Source organism: Physeter macrocephalus, chromosome 4, assembly GCF_002837175.3.
Source record: "Physeter macrocephalus isolate SW-GA chromosome 4, ASM283717v5, whole genome shotgun sequence".
Lineage (NCBI taxonomy): Eukaryota > Metazoa > Chordata > Mammalia > Artiodactyla > Physeteridae > Physeter > Physeter macrocephalus.
In genome coordinates, this window is record NC_041217.1 from 85,932,571 (window position 1) to 85,941,097 (window position 8,527).

The window sequence follows — 8,527 nt, forward strand, 5'->3', positions numbered from 1 at the left end:
GGCAGGCGGACGCGCAACCACTGCGCCACCAGGGAAGCCCTGGTTTTTTTTAATATGATTTTTACTATAAACATTTTCCCATCTTACTGAAAATTTATTTAAGCCTTTTAGTGGTGATAGGTCTTTCTGTTATAGCTATGTACTATAGCTTGCTTTTCCAGTTTCCTGTTTGTTGATAAAAATTATTCCCACTCTTATTTAAACAAAATCAAATAACAAAACATTTTAGGAGCCCACAATTTTACTTTATACTTAGGCAAACCCATGATAAGAATTTTTGGCTCTGCTATATCTACTGTATTTTAAGGTAATTTAGTTAGACAATAAATGCCATCAATCATTTGTGTTTAATTGTTCAGCTCTCCAAAGTGAATCAGTTTCTAAGTCCTTGGACCTAGATAGGATTGGGAGAAGGACACCTCATTGCCATGTACCAGTTAGAACAGCAACAGCAACATTATCAAGTGCCTTACAATCAAACAAACTTTTTAAGAGCATGTAATCTAAGATAACAAGAAAGGTGCCAACAGGGAAATTTGGTGAGAATTCTGAGCCATGAGAATAGAAAGTCGACCATCCATGGCAGAATCAACAGTGGCAACAATTTTTCTAGCACTTTTTGCTCCTTTTCTAATTTAAAAGTCAACGGTGCTCTTTGTAGAGCACTGTAAAATATTTATATAGTATTTTTAAAATATTGAAATACATGTTTGCACTAAACATAGTATAAACATATCCTATGAACTTTTACTAGACCATACCACTGGGGAGGTGGAAGAGGGGAGGATCATAGGTTTCCATAAAATCTTAACCTTCACATGAGTGGCTCTGATTTTACAATCATCCCAAAGAAATGTTAGCACAGCCATCTGAAACAAAAGCTCGGTTCCCCACCCTGAAAGACAAAACCATCACATGATGCCACAGGAAAATAGTTACTTACAGATCCAGGCCAAAAAAAGCAGGAAACACATTCCCTTTGAAAACGACACTCCAAACATTTGATAGAAGTATAAATTAAAATAGAAACAGCACTATATATGTATACTTTTTCACATTTTGTCCGGCATTGGTGAACCTTACTGACTGCCATAAAATCTACCAACTAAATTCAGCCATTCAAATACAACCCTTCCCCCATCAAATAAAGTTAAAAAGAAAAAAGTTACAGAAACCACGATAAATTAGGTAGCATTTTCTTTTGGTGATTATTTCATCTAGATTAAAAGCATGGGGTAAACACGTTTACCTTTTAAAAAAAAGTCTGGTCCTAAGACGTCATTGTCTAAGACTGAACTTTTGACTTGCTGCTTCTGTTACCACCCCTATTTTTCAGAATGATGAAATAGTGACTACTGCCACTGCCACTGCTACATCAAGCTGTGTGTCACAAAGATCTTGTCTAAACTCCACGGCAGACTTCCTCTTTGTGGCCGACACTGTAGTTTTTTAATTCCATAAGCAGAGAGCTGCTTTTATATCTTTTGACACATGAATGCCAGAACACAGGGAGATAAGTTTATTTCTAATTAAGTATTTACTGAATATATGACCACCATGCCAGATAGAGTAGGGGTCACAGGGGTGTGACATTATCATTGTCATCAAGCATGTCATAGTCCCATTTATTCTAGCCAGGGAAATGCTCTTGATAAAGAAAAACAAAGAGCAAACGGTGTTAAGAGTTAAGTGCGGGCTGGACAGACTTTAAGTGTTTTAAGATTATGGAGATCTCTTCAAAGGGAAGGCGAATCATTTACCTTGTAAACATTTATCGATAAAATAATATTAATAAATATGCTCATTAAATAAACACAGTGGGCCATGCAGTGGGCTAAGTGCTGTGGGTATTTCAGAGAGAAGGCAGAAAAGCTCCTCATGGGGCCTACCGTCTAATTGAGAAGAGCAACGACAAACAAGAAAACAACAGATTAATCACGGATGTGTTACGGGCCATGAAGGAAAGAAGCAAAGTGCCATGCTGGAGAGTAAATGATGGGAGAACATCTTTAGATAAAATGAATGACCAGGGAAGGCCTGTCCAAGGAGCGATACCCTGAGAACCAGAGGATGAGAAAGAGCTGGCCGGGCAAAGAACCGCCTGGGGAAGACAGCTTCAGGCCTAGGGCAGAGCAACTCGCAGGCCTGGAAGAAGGGAAGGGCTGGCAGAGCTGGCAGAATCAGGCAGGACTGTGTGCAGGGAGACCTGGAGGGTGGATGGGGGAGAAGAAAGGGACTGCGTGAGGAAATGCCCAAGCCCAGGATTGGTTGCTGGGCGTGGAGTGATGGATTTCTGGGATATCAGCATGGCTCAAGAGTGGGGCCTTGGTAAAGGGTGAGACATAGAAAATAGTTGCATTTGAGACATATTGTGGAGGTCTTTAAATCCAAAAAATATATTTTAAGCATTAATGATGAACAACTAAAGGTTTTTGAATTGGGGTATAATATGATAAACATGGCCTTTAAGGAAGATTATATCACATCAAATAAGATAAATTGTGGGTAAAGAAAGAGACAAGGGAATAAGCTGGAGGAGTATGGCAATATCTCAGGTATTTAATAAGGGCGGGAGCATCAGGAATGGGGAGGCATCCACAGGTATAATAGGATTGGAAGTTCTAAGACTTGGGACCTGAATACAGGGAATGAAATAGCAGAATGAGTCCATGATTACTCCAAGTGTTTGAATCTCAGTGGCCAAGAGAATTCATTTGTTCATTCACTCCAAAATTGCTTACTGAATGTTTACTATGTGCCACGTACTGAGTTCTCAGTTCTGAGGACATAATCGTGGGCAAAAACACAGCCTTTTGTGCAGGATCCCTGGCTGTATATGCCTAGGATACAGGGAACGAGGGACAGTTTCCTGGAAGAGAATAAGCCAAAATCTTTTGTGAGCTGGAGTTCCACTAGGCCAAGATGGGGGTGGGTGGTGCTGGTGGTGGTAGTAACGATCAAAGGGAAGAGAACATTGAAATTCAAAAGCTCTGTGCAAGAAATGAGGGCAGGAAGTGCCCCCCCGCCCCTCCCCCCCCAAAAAAAGCTAGTGTGAAAGAGCAAGGAAGTGTGTGAGGTGATGTTGGGGTGCTGGGGGTGGGTATGGAGTATGATGGGGATGAAGTTGAAGAACCAGGCAGGGACCAGTTCCTTGAGAGCTTTTGTCTTTATGACAAGAGAGGTGGGCTTATCTGCACTGAAGGTATTCAAACAAGGGTGATGTGATCAGACTTGCTTTCTAAACAATCACGAAAACTGGGGGTGGGGGGGGAGAATAAATTGGAAGGGAGCCAGAATAGACATGACAAGACTGGTTAAGAGATTATTACAGTGATCCAGTTGAGGGATAATAGTAACTTGGACTAGGGTGGTAGGTAGCAGTGGAGAGACAAAGAAATGTAAATGAGCTTGAGAGATGTTTAGGAGCGTGGTAGAAAAAACAAGGGAGGATAAAAAGTCAAAGACTATGATCAGAGATATCACCAAAGGGCAGAGGAGGAAGAGCAGCCAGAGAAGGAAACAGCAGTAGTTCCAGACTTAGAGTGAGGATTAATTAATCAGACATTTACTGAGCACCTACTATGACCCAAACATACTGTTAAGTTCGGGAGTAAGTAAGTGTAATGAAATGTTGTAGATGCTGTGTCAGACATACAGGATGGAGTGGGACTCAAAGAGAAAGGGTTCAGGTTGCACAATACGGAGGGAGGGTGGGTGTCATGAAAAGCATCATAGAGAAAATGATGTTTAAGTCGCATCTTGAAAGATGAGCCACATTTTGTAGGCAGACAGAGGAAGGAAGCGTATTCCAGGCAGAGGAACAGCATGAGCAAACACATGCTTTGTCATGTTTGTGATGTTCAGGGAAATGCAAGTATTTCACCATCACTGGTGCTACAGGGAATGAGGGTGGGAGGGGATGGTGAATGGAAAGAGAAAGGCTGTAGAGGAAGGACAAGCTCACATGGTGGAGGACCCTAAACAAACTTCACCTTAGAGGCAATGGAGACAGTGCTGAAGGATGTAACATGATTACATTTGGGTTTGGGCAACAGAGTGTAGGAGGGACTGGTGAGGGGAGGTGGGGCAGACAGTGGGCAGGGAGTCCTTTAGTATGGCAGAGTTCTAGATGAGAAACAGGGATGATCTGATGAGAGGCACAGGCTGTGGGGAAGAGGAGGTAGGGCAAAAAGGTGATGAATCTAGTCTTTTTTCAGTTGTGAGAGGAAGGTAAGGGGGAGAGAGGAGCTCAAGATAACTCCCAGGTTTCTGCCTTGGATCACCAACTGATGGTGAGAATACAGAAGGGGGGTGTAGGGTTGGGCATACAGAATGAGTTTACTTTTGGACACATTGAGCCTAGGATGCCTATGGAACTTTCAGGTAGAGATGTCGAGAGGGATGTTGGATGCACAGGTTGGGGGCTCATGAAAGAGATCTAGATTTGTGTGGTAGGGAGTACCAGTTCTCATCCCTAACCAGAGCTCCTCTCCTCCTGGCCTCCGAGCCTCACTTGTGGTTTAGTAGTGCCATGTGATAAGCTCTGGCTAATGGACTGTGAAGGAAAGTGATGTATTTCCCTTTTAGTTGAAGCATTTAATTGCTTAAGGAAGACCTCCTCTGACCCCTTCCCCTTCAGGGTGATTATGGAGATTTTGTGATGAGAAGGTGAGCTTGCAAGCTCTAAAGCTGAATCACTGAGTCACCATATGGGATAGTTTCTCTGGAGGGTCACCTGGACCTGCAGTGGATTCTGTGTGAGCAAGAAACAAACTTTTTCATGTTACACTACTGAGATTTTGGGATAGATTCTTACCTCACTTAAACCTAACCTAGCCTGCCTAATACAACCTGAGGTATATATTAGGAAGCCATCAGCATACACGTGATAGTATCAATAGAAGCCATGGGGATGGATAAGATCACCCAGGTACAGTTTGTATAATGAGAATAAAACATTCCTAGAACTCTGAGGATTACCACTATTTAACAGGGAGGCAGAAAAAGTGGAGTCAGCTAAGGAAATTGCAAGGAAACAGTGACAGCAGTAATAGCATACATATGCTACTAGAAGCCAGGGAGGAAAAGAAGGAAGGAAAAGCTGTGGCCAACAGTGCCAGGTGCTGCTGAGAGAGAGGCTGAGTAAGATGAGGACTGGAAAGAGTTGACTGAATTTGGAAATGAAGAGATCCTGATCTCTTTTGCTAAAGCAGCTTGAGGTGTAGTAGTGGTGGGGAGTAAGACTGCAGTGGGTTAAAGAGTGAATGGAAATCTCTAGACCTACAGCAGATTAGATCTTTTAAAGAGATCCTCTCATTAAAGAACACCAACAAATGCTGGATAAAACATTTGAAACACCATAATTTAAAAATGCATGGCTGAACTAGATGTTGGAAATCCTCAAAGATCAGAAAGAGTTGAGTGAGACCTGGAGCTAAGGTTTGCTCTGGGAATAGCCACCAATTTTTGGTGACCTGAAGATTGGGTCTGAAGGCCTTGTATGGGGTCAGGAAACCAAGTCTAAAGCCTGCACCAAAGTCGGAAATTGGATCGGACCCTCTGAAAGGGAACCCACAGTGGGTGAATCAGGAAAAATCATGCCGCATGGAAATGGTAGGGATCCTTGCTGTTACCAGTTTTCTACTGCAGTATAACAAATTATCACAAGTGTAGATGGTTAAAACAGTACACATTTCTTTTCTCACAGTTTCTGTGGGTTAGAGGCTGGGACACAGCTTAATAGGGTTCTCTGTTTCAGGGTCTCACCGGGCTGCAGTTCAGGTATTATCTGGGGCCTTTGTTTCATCAGAGGCTTGACTGGGGGAAAATCCACTTCCCCTATTTGCTGGACAAATAAATTTTCTTTCAGCTGTATAACTGAGGGCCCTGGCTGTCAGCTAGAGTCTGTCTTCAGGTCCTAGAAGCTACCTGCAGTTCCCTGCCATGCGGTCCTGTCCACAGGCAGTTCACAACCTGGCAGTTTGATTCTTCAAGGCCAGCAGGAGAGTCTCTCTCCAGCCTGCTAAGATGGAGTCTTAACACAACGTAATGTAGTGATCGGAGTGCAAGTCTAGAATCACGTTTCCTCCAAACAAGGTTTCTTTTATTGCTTTTGCCAGCCACCTGGGGGCACCAGCAATCTGGGATCACCTTAATCCAAGTTCGGGGCTTGAGTTTTTACTGGGTCATCTGTTCACAGCAGGACACTGTTCATTAAGGACTGGTTTTTATTTTTGGCCGCACCCCGCAGCTTGCAGGATCTCAGTTCCCTGACGCGCCCCGCAGCTTGCTTGCAGGATCTTAGTTCCCCGACCAGGGGTTGAACCCAGGACACAGCAGTGAAAGCCCGGAATCCTAACCTCTAGGCCACCAGGGAACTCCCAAGGGCTGGTTATTTCTGTCTTCGTCTTTATTCCCAGAGTGCAGCTGATTGTGTGTATGGTAGTGGTGGTGGTAGGCAGTGGTGGTTTACTAGGATCTCTATTCTTGATGGGTCCTGGATTCCATCTTTTGTTCCTCTAGCCCTGTGAAGCGACCAAAAACATGACTAAGTGTCTTAGCCATCTCTTTCAGATGGGCAAATGCTCCCACGACAAAAATGGTCCTGAGGGCTAACCTCACCTGTCTGAATTTCCAGTCTCTCAGTTCTTGATCTGATTATTTCTCATGATCTCTTGGTGCTTTAACATTTTTAAATTTTTATTGGAGTATAGATGATTCACAATGTTGTTAGTTTCTGCTGTACAGCAAAGTGAATCAGTTATACATATACATATATCCACTTTTTTAGATTCTATTCCCATATAGGTCATTATGGAGACGTAAGTTCCCTGTGCTATACAGTATGTTCTTATTAGTTATCTATTTTATTTTATTCTATTTTTTTGGGGGGGGAAGATAATCTTTTTAGTAGACTGTGCTGAAACAATTGGGAATTCATATGAAAAACAAAAAAGCCTTAAACTTTATTTCACACCATCTACAAATTATGTAACATATCCTTACCTGTAGGAGCTAAAATTACAAAACTTCTGGGTTAGGCAGAGATTTTTTTTTAAAATTTTTATTGGAGTATAGTTGATTTAGTGTTTTTAGCTTCAAGTGTACAGCAGTGAATCAGTTATACATATACATATAGCCACTCTTTTTAGGTTCTTTTCCCATATAGGCCATTACAAAGTATTGAGTAGAGTTCCCCATGCTATATAGTAGGTTCTTATTATCTATTTTATATATAGTAGTATGTATACGTCAATCCCAACCTCCCAATTTATGCCCCCCTCTCCCCCACACTTTCCCCCTGGGTAACCATAAGTTTGTTTTCTGCATCTGTGACTCTATTTGTTTTGTAAATAGGTTCATCTGTACCATTTTTTTAGATTCCACATATAAGCGATATATTTGTCTTTGTCTGACTTACTTCACTCAGTATGACAATCTCTAGGGCCATCTGGTGCTTTAACATTTTAAAGATATGTTTTATATTTCACCCAGATGCGAAAAATTTCTTCAGTAGGAGAGTTGGTCTGAATTACCTAGTCTACCATTACTGGAAGCAAATGTTACAGCATTTTGCATCTTAATTGCATTTAACCTCAGCAACAAAGTTGCAGGAATCTGAATCTTAATTTTCTTATTCCGACAAACAGAAAATTTACTTTTAAGTCAGGTACGTTTTATAATCTTAATAAAGAATAGAAAGTCTTTAGAATAAATCTTACAACAAAAGGTACAGGACCTTAACAGAGAACATTAAAAATTTTAATGAAAAACACTATGACCCAATAAATGGAAGCATAATCCCTAATTTAATTACTTCCCCTGGTGTCATTTATAATGTCCCTCTATCTCCTGCACTTCCTGGAAAGTGGAATTTACATCTTAAGTCCTGAGAAATTCAGGTTAAATACGTCTGGCTAGATTACATCACAGGTGATACTGTCTAGTTCGTATTTCAGCATATCAGGAAAGACATCTGGTTATTCTACCATGAATGATGCTAAGAATAACCAGTGAATTAGGTAATTGGCCACTTGATGGAATGATCTTCAGATTATTAGTTATCATTGATTAGAAATTATTTTTACGGTCATTACAAAATTTATGACAGAAGTAAAGAATCCAACATTTCCCTTTTATCATTGACAAATGTAATCCATTTCTTTTGCTAATACAAAAATACTTCAAATCAATTGAACTTTTTCATACCATACATTTAAAAAAGTAACTGTGATACTCTTGAGACTGTACAATCAATTACCATGCAGCCAATTTGTACATACCAAACCACATCCACCACATAGAAATCAATTTCTGGTATTCTGAAGGTAGAGATTTGGGGCTGTAGTCTGGAGTTTCGCCTCTAGGAAACCTGCTCAGCTTATTACCTCCTTCTCATTCCTGACTGGCTTCACTTTGGGTTGTGATACCATGCTCCTTGGGCACAGGTAAACCAACTCCTCCAGCACATCCTTGTCCAAAAGGAGCAGCATATGCTCTACAGCTGGCTGCAACAGTAATGACCAGG

The 8,527-nt window shown here is 41.4% G+C and overlaps 1 protein-coding gene across 1 annotated transcript in view; it reads right to left on the reverse strand.

Annotated features, from left to right (window-relative positions):
• C4H1orf162 (chromosome 4 C1orf162 homolog) overlaps positions 1-1,159 on the reverse strand; it is a 4,917-nt gene extending 3,758 nt beyond the window's left edge. Inside the window, exon 1 of the transcript XR_003679258.1 lies at positions 944-1,159. The gene's annotated coding sequence lies outside the window, so the exon portion shown is untranslated. The remainder of the gene's footprint in view (positions 1-943) is intronic.
• Between the last annotated feature and the right edge of the window lie 7,368 nt (positions 1,160-8,527).